At 30.5% G+C, this 14,813-nt stretch overlaps 1 protein-coding gene across 3 annotated transcripts in view; it reads right to left on the bottom strand.

Moving 5' to 3' along the window:
- Ufl1 (UFM1 specific ligase 1) overlaps positions 1-14,813 on the bottom strand; it is a 178,834-nt gene that overhangs the window by 128,465 nt on the left and 35,556 nt on the right. The window contains exon 1 of one of the 3 annotated variants that reach the window (XM_087158056.1): positions 6,505-6,721. The exons of the other annotated variants lie outside the window; for them this stretch is intronic. The gene's annotated coding sequence lies outside the window, so the exon portion shown is untranslated. Of the gene's footprint in view, positions 1-6,504; positions 6,722-14,813 lie in introns of those variants that run through there. 3 annotated transcript variants of the gene reach the window in all.

The raw sequence follows: 14,813 nt of genomic DNA, 5'->3' as shown, positions 1-14,813 counted from the left end.
TCAACTGAAAAATGCTTATACAGAGATTACATTAAATTAAAGCTCTTTTAAAATCCGTTCTCCTCAAGTTATTTAGATAATTTCATAGATACAATTCGTCGATGAGCAACAAAGAAAATAATATTCGGTTTGGGATCAGCTTATGAGATAATATTCATTAAAAAAAGGGACAGGTTGAGAGTATTTTTTTTTAATTCAAGCTATTTAAAAAAAATTAATTGCTAGTTCATCGAACTTCCCGTAATAAGAATAAGTTGCGAATACGAAATCCGTGTGAAATATATCGTCCACAAAGAAAAATCGTCTGCCTTAAACAAACTCTCGCTCGCAGATGATTAAATGATAAGAAAAATATAAAAAAAACTTCTATTTATCTAATGAACTTATCGTTTTTATTGAAGGCAGATTTCGTGAGACAAACAACTCGATAATAAGAAAAATCGAGAGCAATTAAGTACAAGATAAAAAGCGCCTTTTCAAGTAAGGCGGGGAGGGATCAATGTGGAAACAAAGGTAAAAGCGGAAGTAGCATTGTTTTATTTCTTGTCTCGGAATTTACTATTCGAAAGCTACTTCATTGCAGTGTGTTGTTCTATTCGAAGAACCGAATGACACTTTGCTTATGAATGACATTCAAAAACAATCCTTTCATTTTCAGTAAACCAATGATTGAAAATTGAAGCACCAAGGATGTTCTTTGTGACGAAATGGGCGATCTCTCTGGGTCGCTTTCCGAATTCACGAGTTCATTGAGGTTTTTTAGTTTTAAAATTGGAATAGTTTGTAAATCTTTGTTATTACTAAGTAATTTATTAATAGTTTTTCAATGTCTCGTGATAGGAATTTATTTTATTACCGGTGTTGAATAGCCGACTCACTTTTGAGTTGACTACTATCAGAGTACAACTCCGTAGCCTTGTCATTTTGAACCCAACCCAGAAGACAAGGAAACTACTGCAAACGATTCTTCGTTAAGGACTTTTTGATGCAATAAACTCGCATTTGAGTTAACCACATAAACTTCCCACTGTTAGTCTGACAGTAAGGGGATTCCTTTTATGCAGGGTAACAATTTTACAAAGATTACAACGGAAATTTTTTTAAACCTTTAGCCGTTTGAAGCAGATGGGTGCCCCTTTAATGTGTACTTTTTCTGACCCTAATTACAAGCAAAAATATATTTTGGTACTTTTTAATTATGAAAAACAGTTTAATGGTTACTAAAATTTGTTTGATTATCATAGTTATATCTGTACTAAAATATAAAATCCAAAAAAATAAAAGTAGCTTAAAAATATTTTTTTCATTTATATCCAAAAATTTACCAATAATTAATTTTGTAAATAAGAAAAATAAAATCATAACTGTTTTCTTAGATCTAAATAATTGCAAGTAAGTGCAAATTTGAAAAATTATTGTTTGGAAATTAACCGCATTTGGAAGATTTTACCTCTAATGAAGAAAAATGCCAGTTTCATGCCGTATTTCATAATTATAAATTATTAAAATGCTAAATATAATATTTATAACTTATTTCTTACCATATATAAAATTCTAATGATGGTGTAGCAGTTTTTCATTGTTGTCAATTTATTTTTATTGGCTAGAGATTCACATGGTAGGATCTAGTTTTCCCACATCTTCTTATTGGTTTGGTTGTCATCAGCATAAAATTGATATAAGTCATAAAGTTATTGTTTTCCTATAAATATTATTCGCGATCGCAACGAACTATAGGGGGCGTTGTTGTATGAGACGCTTACCTGCGATTTCCATATGAACCGTCATTCAGTTACTCTGGAGACGTCGTTAATGTAGCGTGTAGCATTGCAACGTTCCTTCTTTAATGTGGCTTATTAAATTTAAAAAAGAAAAATGCTTGATCTTCTTTCTTGTACAACCGAAAACAAAATGGTATTTCTTTTTATTAGAGAAGGAATATCCAAAACACATCGGAAAAATATTTGTACATTAACAGAAAAAAATATGCATATTCTTATAAGAGTTAAAACCTAATGCCCGAGAAATAGTATTACTAAATTTAATGATATAACATGAAAGGCCCATTTAAACTTTACATTCTATAGTTTTAAGAATCATATCAGTTCAAAAATTAAAATGAACAAAAAGTATACATAAACCTCATAATTTTATGAAATTTAATTTTGTAAACAACGTTTTTTGACAACAATTTTTATCAAAAAATTTCAAGTTTCAATAAAAATCATTATTTAGAAACTAAGAAACGTAAAATAAAGAATGCTGACGAAACAAAAAAACAATTCTTTTTTGTCGCCATTTTTAGTGCTACGAATATTCGTCTTTGGGATTTGCCAAAAACAAAACAAGATGCAATTTTATTTTTTCAGGAGGGAAATATTTTACCGAAAAAACGAAAATGTACCAATTCCCACAACATAAAACTTTATCTTGGCAAACGTACGTTTTGGAAATGTTATTTCATTTGGAATCTTATTCATCAGAGTTCATATGGCGATATGATTGTTTTGAATCTATGCTAAACTCTATATCGGCTCATTTTCCACCGAAATCCAATTAACTATTTTGATTTTAAATAAAGTGTTTTATTTTATGAACTGTCGCAAAAATTTTAAGTGTAGATTGGCGGCACTTAAAAACCGCCAAATCTGTAGCGGCGGTGGCGTTAATACGTCGTAAGTACCGAATTTTTATTCCATACTTTTCTGAATCATATTATTTCAAACATTGGAATATACAAGAAGTATACATAAACACATAATGTTATACCATTTAATTTTTCAAAAGTATTTTGGGAACAATTTTTATCAAAAAATTATAAACTAAAAAACGGAAAATAAAGAATTCTTAGGATAAAAAAAACGATTTTAAGAATTATTAACATTGAAATAAAAACTTTCATATTGTTTCTTTTTTTATTATTTTTATAGTTCTTAATCAGACGTAAAAAACCATTCTGTAGAGAACCATCATCAAATGAAAAAAAAATATTTACAAGCAAATTTTTTATTGTAAAAATCATTGCCCTAATTTAAAGGCTAAAATTACCTGTACTGTTATCATAACATTTTTGATTTTGTTTGATTAAACTAAGAGTTTAGGAGGATTTTTTAAAATTATTATTAGAATAATGTAATTCTACGAAACGTATTTTAATTAAAGCCCATACATTAGAGGAGGCTATAATTTATACTGTATACCTATAGTATAAATTACTACAGAGGAGCCTTTATTTAAATCTGTGTCTGATCTTATTAACAGTTTTAGAATTATGATTTTTTTTTTGTTTCCGCTTGGTAAGCAAAAATATTAAATTACAATTGTGAACTCACCGAACTTTTTATAACAATATACTTTTAATTTTAAATGTTATTTAAAAAAAAGATTATAGAGAAATGATTTATGTTCACTAATGGCATCATAATGGAAATATTTGGAAGTGAGAAATGGAGGCAAAGTGTTCTTTTTAGTTAAATAATTTCAGCTTTTTTATGCCAAGAAACAGCAATTATATTGCAAGGCAATCATGGGGGTCGGTGAGTGTCAGCGAACAAGAAATTAGCCCCTTAGTAAAGTATATTTTTAAAATGAAATGATTTTTTATAATGATACTATGTAATATTCAATCAAGTAATTAAACTGACAACTATAACAAATTAAATTACAAAATAACTAACTTGTTACTCCAAAATATGTATATATTTTTTAAATTTGAAGTTTTCTTTTTCTTTTTTTTTTTAATTAAAACACTAACGTATGAGAATTTTTCTGGTTAGAAGTATCGTTTACTGCAACATGAGTTTCGAATTAATTAATCAAAAAATATTTAAAATTGATGAATTTATTAATTTTCCAGTGTGGCTTTGGAGGTTTTTTTTATTTTTTTTTTCCAGTCATGATTACAAAGTCTTTAAATTCTCTGCGACAAAAAGCAAGAACTAATGGTATTTCGTAAGAAGATGCTTTATTTATTTAATTTAAAAAAAAAATAAAAAAAAACTAGGTGACGGGGTGGTTAGCCGGCCTGATTGCGGGTTCGAATCCTGCTAAAGGCATGGATGTTTCTCTCTGTGTGTTGTCCTCCGTTCTGCGTAAATGTTCGAATGTAGGCCACACCCCACGTGTAAAAATATTACTATTCTATTTAAATATCTTTGCAAGCAATATGAACAACAAAAAAGTGACTGAAATTGATTTTTTTTTAAAGTTATAGTAAAAATTATAATTAAAACATTTTTGTTAAAGAGACGTATATGCCTTTGTTTGTCAAATAGGGAGTAGATGCCTTTATTTGATTATATAACTGCATTATATGATTACGAGTTTCACTTCCGAACCCAGAAGACAAGGATGAAGCTTTATGAGAAGCTAGCCTGCACGGAGGACTTTTTTATAAAACTAACCTGCCTTTGCGTTGCATAGAGGAAAATCTGCAAAAACTTCCCACAGTTAGCTCAACGGAAGTATTCTAATCCATGATCCATCAACCATCGAGCTTATTTCACGTTAGCGCTGTGGTTAATTCGGGGCTTTGAAGACCAGTGATCATTGGGATTCGAACTTCAATCCCAAGAGTCCTCAATCCTATGAGCTCGTATTTGTTCACGAATCATAGATCTATTTTAACAAACTTAGAATGGAATTATGGACTGGTCGCCAAGTCCCTGGAGACGGCTCCTGTAAATTATTTTTACTCACAAAATTACAGGTTGATTAAATAGCTTATCTTGAAATCATAGTTTCGTCAAACAAGGGTTTAGTGAAATGTGTTTAAATAAAGCATACAAATAAGTATTTTATGTTTTTGATAGCTACAAAATATTTTATACCTTACTTTCCAGATCTTAAAAAATTATTTCATAAAAAAAAACTGTTTACACTTATTTGTAGTCATTATAAATAATTTCACATCGGTTTACCATATTATTCAATTTATTATATTTAATGGGTGCGTTTCTAAATTGGATATGCTCTCTAACTATTTTAAGACAAGAGTTCACATAGTCATCTTAGTTCGCCAAAATATTAAATTGATCTTTTTAAACTTTTGTCGAAGTGATACTAACACCCCCACATCACAAATAAAAGGTTATTGTAATTTCTTCATAAAAATTCGAAATTATAAAAAAAAAACTTTATGAGAATCCAATGTTTTCTTTTTAAGCCCACTTTTCTTTTCCCTCCTTCTGTATTAGCAGGACACCATACCGGGAAGAGAAGTTTGATCCAAAATTTCTCCAATTGCTAATTTAAAAGAAAGAAAAAGTAACTTCAGGCAAACTTAGAGTAAGTTATGAAGTTTCAATTGCTGAAAAAAAAATACTTCCAAATACTAAAATGCAAACAAATTATTAGAAGAGAACTTCTCCGTGGCGTCATCCTAAGTTATCATTTCATCATTTATTTTCATTTGTATATTTCAAAAATTTTCCTTTCAGTATTTGAAACTTCGTGGCTTTCTCTAGATTTGTCTGAACTATTTTTTTGTATGCTTTACTTTACTTTACTTTGCTTTGCTTTCTTTGCTTCCGGAATGAAAAAGAGAATTTGAGAGAAAAATATTCTTTCGCGGTATAGCGTCCTTTAAAGTTACATGGTGAAGAGAGACACAGATAAAGGCCCGTTCATGCTTCAAGCTATTACAAATGCGATGATACTAATATATAATGGGCTACAAGTAACGAATTGGGTTTCTTTAAAGTACCCGCTACTGAAAAATCGAATTTGGGTTACCTGCTAATTTTTGGGCTACTCATTATTTTTCGAACACTACAAATCTTAAAAATGTGCTACTTTTTTTTCTTATAGAAATATTTTTTTTTAAATTTTTTTCCTTCCCATTATGAAGTCTGCAGTTTCTTTATCTTTTCTAAAAAGGATTTTTTTTTCTTTCGTTGAAAACGCAACCGCTTTAGTTCCGAATTCTTGATTTGTTTTGCTGCGCGGAGTCTATAATCGTTCCATATCTATGTTTCAAATCGTAGTCTCTTGAAATCGCAAAGATATGTAAGGAAAAATGGACGGCGAGTATGATGGGGAAAAAATCTTTAGCTTCAACCATTATTAACCGTTTATCTTCAGGAAAAATAAACCACGTGATCTTTAATCGGAGTTAAAACGAAATATTGAATTTGACGAAATTTTTAACGCAATGTAGTGAAATTTTGCTCATTTTCGCTTTAATTTAGTAGATATATCTACTAAATAAAAAAAATGAGTAAAAAAAAAGTATATATATATATATATATTTTTGGGCGGGGGGGGGGGGAGGGGCTGCAAAATGTTCGAATCCGCTACTTTTGGCGTGCTCCTATTCGCTACTTTTTAATCTAAGTTTCTTTCAATTTTAAGTTCTGGCAACAATGTAACGACTACGAAATGACAAAGAAAGTTATTGCTTAGCGTTCGTGGACGAAAACCTGTAATAAATGTTAATAAAAAAAAATTAAACTTTAGTTGAAAATGCGTGTTTAATATAATTTTAAAAGTATAATCTTGTTTTACCTTTTTTTCTTTCTACAGAGTAATCCAAATTATTTAATCCGTATAATCCATGTGATATGCGATATATTTCATCCAAATCCACACATTCGAATAATTTTCTCTCCTACGCAAAGAAGGGAGAGTGTATAAGCCACAGAAATAAAAGTGAGAAAATATGTTCTACGATAGGAATGAGAGAGAAAAAAGAAAAGACGTAATCAGTCGGTCAGTTTCAAGTGGTCGCCCGATCACATATCTGTCAAAGGTTAAAACACAGTTGGCTGATGCAACAAATGCTTTGCATTGCTCACGTTCTAGAAGCAATATCATTCGAACAGAAATGGAATTTTCGAATTTGTTCTTTTTTTTTTGCGACACACATGATTTATTTGAATTGGATGCATTTCAAAATTCCTTAACTGTATTGATAATTTGATCGATATTTAGAAATCCGTAATTAATTATTTTTTGTATAAAAGATTGTTTCTGAAATTTAATTTCCTCTAAAAGGCAGACCTGTTCAAATGGTATAGAAAGAGCAAGAGAGAAAAACAGCCAGAAAAAAAAAAAAAACAATAGGAAAATCTTTTGGGCGGTGAAGTGCAAGGTAAAAGTCAATTTAACTGAGCCTGACTCAATTTATTTTATTTTATAACCGTAGTTGAACAGCCGACCCAATTTTGGGTTTACGATTACTAAAGTTCAACTTCGTTGCCTTGTCATTTTGAACCCAATCCAGAAGACAAGGGAACTCCTGGATTAAGTATTGGGTGAAATTTTCCTTCATGCAGGACTTTTTGCTGAAATTAACCCGCACTTGTGTTATATGGAGATGCAAACCGCGAGAACTTACCACGGTTAGCCTGGCGGCAAGGGGACTCTAACCCATGATTCGTCTGCAACTGAAGATATTTTACGTCAGCACTGTAGTCTTTGCAAGGCTGATGAAGAATTCTTATTGACCAGACATCGCTGGGATTCAAACCCGGTTCACCTCATTGGAAGGCGAATACGCTTTATGCTCTGAGGTATCACGACTCAGCCTGACTTTATTATTGTAGTAAAATATTTATTAAAATGCTCAGAAACATCATTTAAGAAACTAGCTATCGCTCAATGTTTAACACAAGATACAAATTCCAACCTGTTATTTAATTAGTATATAATTTTTATTTAATAAGTGAGCTTCACAACACTGCTTTATGTGTCAGTTTAGCACTGCTAAATTAGACGGTCTCATTTAAAGAATTTTTTCGTAGAACATTTTTTTTTCGAGGACTTTTTTACGGAGCCTTTTTTAAATAACTTGTCCATCTTTATACCTTGAAGCTGTTCTATGCATGTTTTTGATGAAATATGAATTGCTTTTTTTTTTTAAGTTTTCCTATAAGTATTTCTAGTGTGTTCAATTCAATAATTAGTTGGTTTCAATAATTAACATAGAGGGTTTTTCATAGTTCACATATCAACACATTGACAACATCATATTAGCAAAGTAAAAAATTATTTAAAAAAGAATGAAAAAATTCCTGCAAGCTATCTCCCTTTCTTGCGCTCACAGCGCCCTTTCAGTTAGGGTTTTTAACCAATATGTATGGGTACTTCCGGAAATATGACACCCACATTTGGATATGAAACAAGTTTCCAATAAATCACGCGCAATTATAAAATTTCACAAATTTTTCATATTTACTTTAAAGCTATATGTTCTGTTCTTTGAGTGTTTTGACATAAGAATTTTTCTATAAGTATATTTCCGAATACTTTAATTGAAAGGAAAATATTTGGTTTTTGTTCTGCGTTGAAGATGGAAAAATACATATTTTCCTTGTTAGTCTTTCAAGTTATGCGGGAAAAGAGTAAAAAATCAAAGTTTTAAATTTGATAACTCCGAAATAATTCAAAAGTTTTTTTTTAAGCTTTAGTTATGAGAGTATGTAATTAAAATTGAGATGCTGTTAGTTTTTCTAAATATGCGGAAATAAATTATTTAATGACTACAGAACTAATTAGAAAATTTAATTGAATCTCAGAATTTGTATTTACGAAAATGGACCATGCACAAAATGAACTTTTTCAGTTTTCAGCCTAAATTTAATCAATTAAACGAGGAATTATGAGCCAACTTTTCCTGAAGTATTTAAATTCTAAGCATAATCATTAAGAAACAAATGTCACTTGAATTCGTGGTCGGCGAGGTAGGTATATTATATCTATTTAAGTACAAATACACAAATTAAGTACATATTTATTCATCTATTTAAGTACAAATACATTTTTTAAATTTGTAGTGGGTGACACTTGATGTTTCTTTATTGACCTAAGTAGGAATTGACTTTAAACATTTTTTTTTATTTTTATATTGCTTGATTTCTAAAAAAGAACAATACTCATAAAAAAAAGTTTGAAAAACAAAATCAAATACTATGTCCATTTTCTTAAACACTCATTCTCGTTATTCGAGAATCTGAATGTCCTTTACTCATTCCTCTAGGAATATGATCCATCTCATAAAATTTAATGGTAAAATACTATTAATTTAAAGTTTCTTCCTTTTATAATTAAAGTATTGACTTCATGCAATACTCGTTAATAATACTAACCAAACTGCATTTATCTACTCACTGTTGCACTACTTGAATTTTTTCATAAAAGAAGGGTGAGGACGTTTTTTGAAGATGTGCTAATTGGTATTTCTTAATTTCTGTTAAAAACTGGCTAACTTGTATTCGGAAATAGGAGCTCGATGTGACGAAGTAATTAAACAAATGATCTAAAGGTCTTTTTAATGGCAGGAAGAGATTTCTTGAAGAAAATATAAGAATTGAGAAATGGATGATAAATTTCCAAAACATGTACTGGATCTAGTGAAGTGCCACTACCCGGTATGCCCTACATCAAGGTCTTTTTAACATCCAGTGCCATTTCCCGGTATGCATTTAACCGGCATCTATCCTCAGCAGATATTAAAATATAGAAAACATATAATAATATCAACGACTAAATTAATATCCAATCGGATGCAACCAATATTTCGAACATTCACCAAAGCGACTATGTGATTGTTGACATTCACTGGTGAAAGTCGACATTCTCATGATTTCTGTCATTCACGGTACCAGGTATCTGAAACCCTCAAACACGGAAACGGGTGCTTTAGATTATTACAGCATGTCTAAACTTCTTTTTAATAAAAAATTCGCGAAAACACGACAAAGAATAAAAAGTAAAGGTTTTTTCTCTGTTGCTTGATTACAGGGTAAACTGATAATAATATTTTTTTTCTTCAAAAATCAAAACTTTTTTTTATTCACTAAGTTGGTGGTCCGCACTTTTAGGAACCATTCATTGGCTTAAGTGAATCAAGGTGTCGATCTCTAAGTCTTTCTAACTTTCATAATTAATTTAAGAGAACAATAGAACATTTTTGATAACCTGAAAGCTATGAAAGTTTTAATAAAATTCAGTTTATGAAATGCGTTTAACTTATAATGTAATTAAACAACAATAAAATTAGACACAAAAAAACAAAGAAAAAAAGTCAACAAAGTTTTATTGACATTGCAAAATTATATTCCAATAAATGATTGTGCAGTGTTCTTATACATTGTTATTGTTTCGGCAAGCAAACGATTCTTCATACTGTTTCAGGAGAGACATTAAATTGGAGGAGGGGTTATGAACTTCAACTTTCATTTTTCTTTTTTGAATCTGGACTGAAAAATTCGAAAGTGACGGAGAGAATCGAAATTAGAACCTTTCGTCATGGAACGTGATCGGTTTCTACGATTATGTTGATTCTTTCTCCCTTTCTTTGTTTACTTTCTTTCTCGCATGATGCGGTCATCGGGGTGGTTGAGCAATGGGAGAGAGAACCTCTTTAAGTAATATCCCATTTTATTGTTCTTAATGGTGATCCCGTTATAGTTTTTGATTTTAAGTTACAGTTATGAGGGCAAAATGATGTAAATCGCGTGCATTTCTATTTATCTCTTTTTCATTGCATTTTCGTGAGCTAAGACAAAACATTTTGTTGGCTTCGTCGGAAAAGCCTGCACTAATGAGCTATGGTTTCTTAACTCGTGTTCATTTACTTTTTATATATTTAAATTTCTCCTATTAATTAATTACTACTGTTACAGTTTTCATTTTAAACATAAAAAGTAATGACGCTGTAATACTATGAATATTACATACATTTGAACACACCCTAGGAACAATTTTATCTTGGCCCAAGTTGGGCTCAATTTGGGTCCTACGTGAGCATCAAACTAGGAATCAATATTGGGATGTCTAGATTTTTTAATATTTTTCCCATATTGGGCTAATATCGGCTTATATACGACCAATATAGGGTCTATATTTACTGAATAATGAATCTAAAATATTGGGTGAATCGGACAGTTCTATAGTTTTATTATATCAAGCATTATATTATTACATAGTAATAATGAGATCAAATGATTAGAAGCACTGTAGTGTTTTAATAATGACATAATTTGCACGAGTTCATAGACAATACTTTTATATTTAAACATACATGTGATGGGTTTTTATTCAGGAGATTTTTCACACACTTTCTATTTGTATTTATTTTAAGCATATTGCATTACAATGTCAACCAATTGGATACACTAACGTAAACACGTGCAAATCACGTAAAAACAAGAAAGCTGTATAGTGTCACCTCATAATTAAAATTTTGCAAAGAATCTTACACTGCGCCAAATAATTTCGCCAAAGACTGTATAGAGGGACAATATCCGAAAATAAAGGCTCCGTGAACACTTTCCAGCTCCTTGAACAACTTTGAGCCAAGATTCGTGAATATTATTCCGATGTTGGGCCCAAGTTATATTGCTGTTAGGGTAAATACATAAAACAAAAATAACTAAATTCTCCTATAAGAAAAGCATTCCAGTAAGGGTCAGTTAGGGCAAGAGGTTATAGTTCCACCACTGGTGGCAATGATGATGGAAGTGCGGTCAGCATTGCGTGTTAGCCACCTTTACATCCCAGACAGGCTGTTACTACCGATCTGAAGCTTGGTGAGTTTAAACCCGCCATCGGAAATAAAACCTGCATTTAAATTAAATGAATTTATTTTGTTGTCAAAATTAATTAATTACAGAAATATTTTTTAAAAATCTTAATGTGTTCAGAATTACTCAAAACTCCCGGAAAATATTTTATTACTTTTCTAAGAGTGCTAATTAGTAAGTTATTTTTAATCAAAAACCGCTTATTTTCGTTTCCATTTGAAAGGGGGAGTCACGTGATTTTTCACGAACTGACGTCACCTTTCCCCATCTGCCGTTTATTATCACTGTGCATTGATAGCCATTGCTGTCTAGCTTTCGCTTGAATTTTCGTTGTTAAATCCAATTGTTTTAGTTTGTAAATTTATAAGTCAGAACAGTTTAATAAAAAAAGCTGTAAGAATGATCTACGTACAACTGATATTACTTATTCATATGATGCTTTATAAATACAAAATTATTTTATTCTTTCATTTTTCTTAACTAATTTAATTTTAAAGAATATTTTAGATTTTTTTTTCGAAGATTTTTTTAAAATATGTTATAAGATCCCGTTCTAAGTGAAATATTCATTTCTTAACTTTATTTTAATCGCATTAATCGATATTATTATAGAATTCAATCCTATGCATTTATTTAGTTCTACGATACAAAAACAGGAATTAAAATTTTAAATACATATATAAACAATTTTTATCCATAGCAAAACTCCCTTTCACTCAAAGAATAAAAATGTTTCAAAGATTTAGAATAATAAATATAAAAAGATAGCAACATTACTGTCTATTTAATAAAGAATAATAAAAAGGAGCGATAGAAATAATGTTCATTTTGCAGGAGTTTTCTTTTTTTTTTGTTGTTGTTGTAATTTTTAGTTTTAATATAACAAAAACGTCTAGTTTAGTAATTCACTGAAATTATATACCTAAATTAAACTATACCAAGTGAAATTTCGAGCATAAGTACATAGATTTATGGTGATGATAGACAAATATTTTTCAATGGACTATAGATTCTTGAAAGCGCTCAATTGTTTTTCGGCGATACCATAAGCTGAGCCTGCAACATTTTTCAATTATCTTAATTAAACAAAAATTTCATTAAAAATATTTAATTAGTTTATTTCTCTTTTCAAGTATTTCTCTTTGCGAACACTAACAAATAATTTGCAGTAATAGGTGATAAATTAACAATAATCATACTTTGTAAACGCTATATTACAGAAAGAGAAATTAAACTTTATAAACAAAAATAATCTTGAGCCAAGGTAAAATTCATATTTACTCAAAAATATTTTTAAGAATAGATCTAAACAATACTGAGTATTTAAATACTTAATACTTAGTTTTTTTTTAAAAAAAAAAGACTGTCTTAGTATTTTCATTAAAATAAATCCTTTAGCCCTAGTAAAAGAAAAAACCTTTTGCTCTATGATTCGTTGAAATTATGAGGCAAAAGTAAATTACATCACCTGAATTTTAAACAGGGTGAGTAGCCAAATCTTTCAACAACAAAAAATACCTTTTAAGTGCTTTTTAAGCACTCAAAAAATATTTTTAACCACTATATACATTAACAAAATGCAAAATAATTTTCAAAGACTTTACATGATCATGATAAAATAACTAGTTTCTGACAAAGAACTCTTCTCTTGATTATATTAGCCATTATAAAATGATCAAGAGATTTTTCGGTTCCATATCAGATGTTTTGGAAAATGAAACCTGAAATTGAGAATATCTTGCAAATTGCAGCAGAGTTGCACATGACAGAGCAATAATCTCACCAAACCCAGCTCAGTCGACGCACATGCAGACTCTTGAGTATTTCATCAAAGATGTGATATTGTTGGCGCTATCATACGTTAAGGTACGCCGAAATAGATTGTGGTTGAATGAATTGTGAAATTTTTGAATAGAACAATGTGAAAAGCAATCTTTTACATAATACGCGGTGAAGGGAAAAAAATCTCGTTTTCGAAAAGGGAAAATTTAGCACTTTTTAAAAACACCCCATGAAAAAAGCACTTTTAAGGGCTTTTAAAAAACGAATATCGAAAATAAGCACGGAAAGAAATGATTCATTGTGAAGAGAGAGCGATGATAGAGCTTTCGACTTTCTTTGAGGTGAACCGGGTTCGAATCCCAACGATGGCTGGTCGATACGAATTCCGCATCCGGCTTGCACCGACCACAGTGCTAACGTTAAATATCCTCAAGGGTAGACGGATCAGGGGTTAGAGTCCCCTTGCCGTCAGGTTAATCGTGGGGAGGTTTTCATGATTTTCCTCTCCATGTAACGCAAATGTGGGTATGTGATTCCTCATTTGAGCTTTTAATCACTATGTTCCTAGAGTATGTCTTTTTTTTTGTCATCAGGAGAGACTGATGGCCTTTGCACCATGCGTCATAAATTATTCACCTGGCTTTCAATGTACATACTCACTGTTATGCTTGTACATTTTTACGTTCTTTTGATTATACATTTACTGTTTAAAAAAAAATCTTTTCCTGGAATTTGATACCTTAAGTACTGTTTTGTCAGTTGTGATTATATTCTGAGTTACAAACATCTTACATTTAAACGTGTGTAATTGTTTCTTTTTATTAACTTTTCACCCCCACTGAAGATGCGACATCTGTTCTGATTGATACTGTTTATTTTCTTTGTAATATTTGTTTGTATTTAGTTCATTTCTAAGTAACGCTGTTTTCTGGATTTCATATTTAATATTCTCTCTATTTGTTAAAACTCTAATTTGAAAATTTTGAATATGTTTGCTTATGTGATTGAACTGTTGCGCGCACTTCGAACTATCGGAATGTGTCAGCCGGATGCCCCTTTGAGTGAGGGGGCGGGGTTACTGGGTCGGCTGTTCTAGACGGTTACAAAAAAAAATAGAATTATAAAACTGGGATGAGCTGCATAATCATTTCTTCTGCTATTTTAGTGAAAAATAAACGATCTGTTTTAAAAACATAAAAAAGTAAATATTTTAAAAACATTATGCACACACTCTCAAATGCTTAAATGCAATTCACATATTTTTTTAACTATCCGAAGGACGATCATACCATCGAAATGAAATAAATCAAAGAACATTGAAATAGCGTACTATGGAGGAAGTGTGTTTTCAATCGGCAGGTGTAATCAATCAGGAATCGAGTTTGACCACTGACCAAAGCTTTTTAGGGCAATTTAAATGTTAAATAATTAAATAACCATTTGTGAAAAAAAAATTTCGAATTTTCTATTTTCCCCGTATTTTGCAATTAAAATTACACAGTATAC

This window comes from Parasteatoda tepidariorum, chromosome 2 (assembly GCF_982258835.1).
Source record: "Parasteatoda tepidariorum strain Cologne lab strain chromosome 2, Ptep-v5.0, whole genome shotgun sequence".
NCBI classification, from domain to species: Eukaryota; Metazoa; Arthropoda; class Arachnida; order Araneae; family Theridiidae; genus Parasteatoda; species Parasteatoda tepidariorum.
This window is presented reverse-complemented; position numbering and strand designations above follow the sequence as displayed.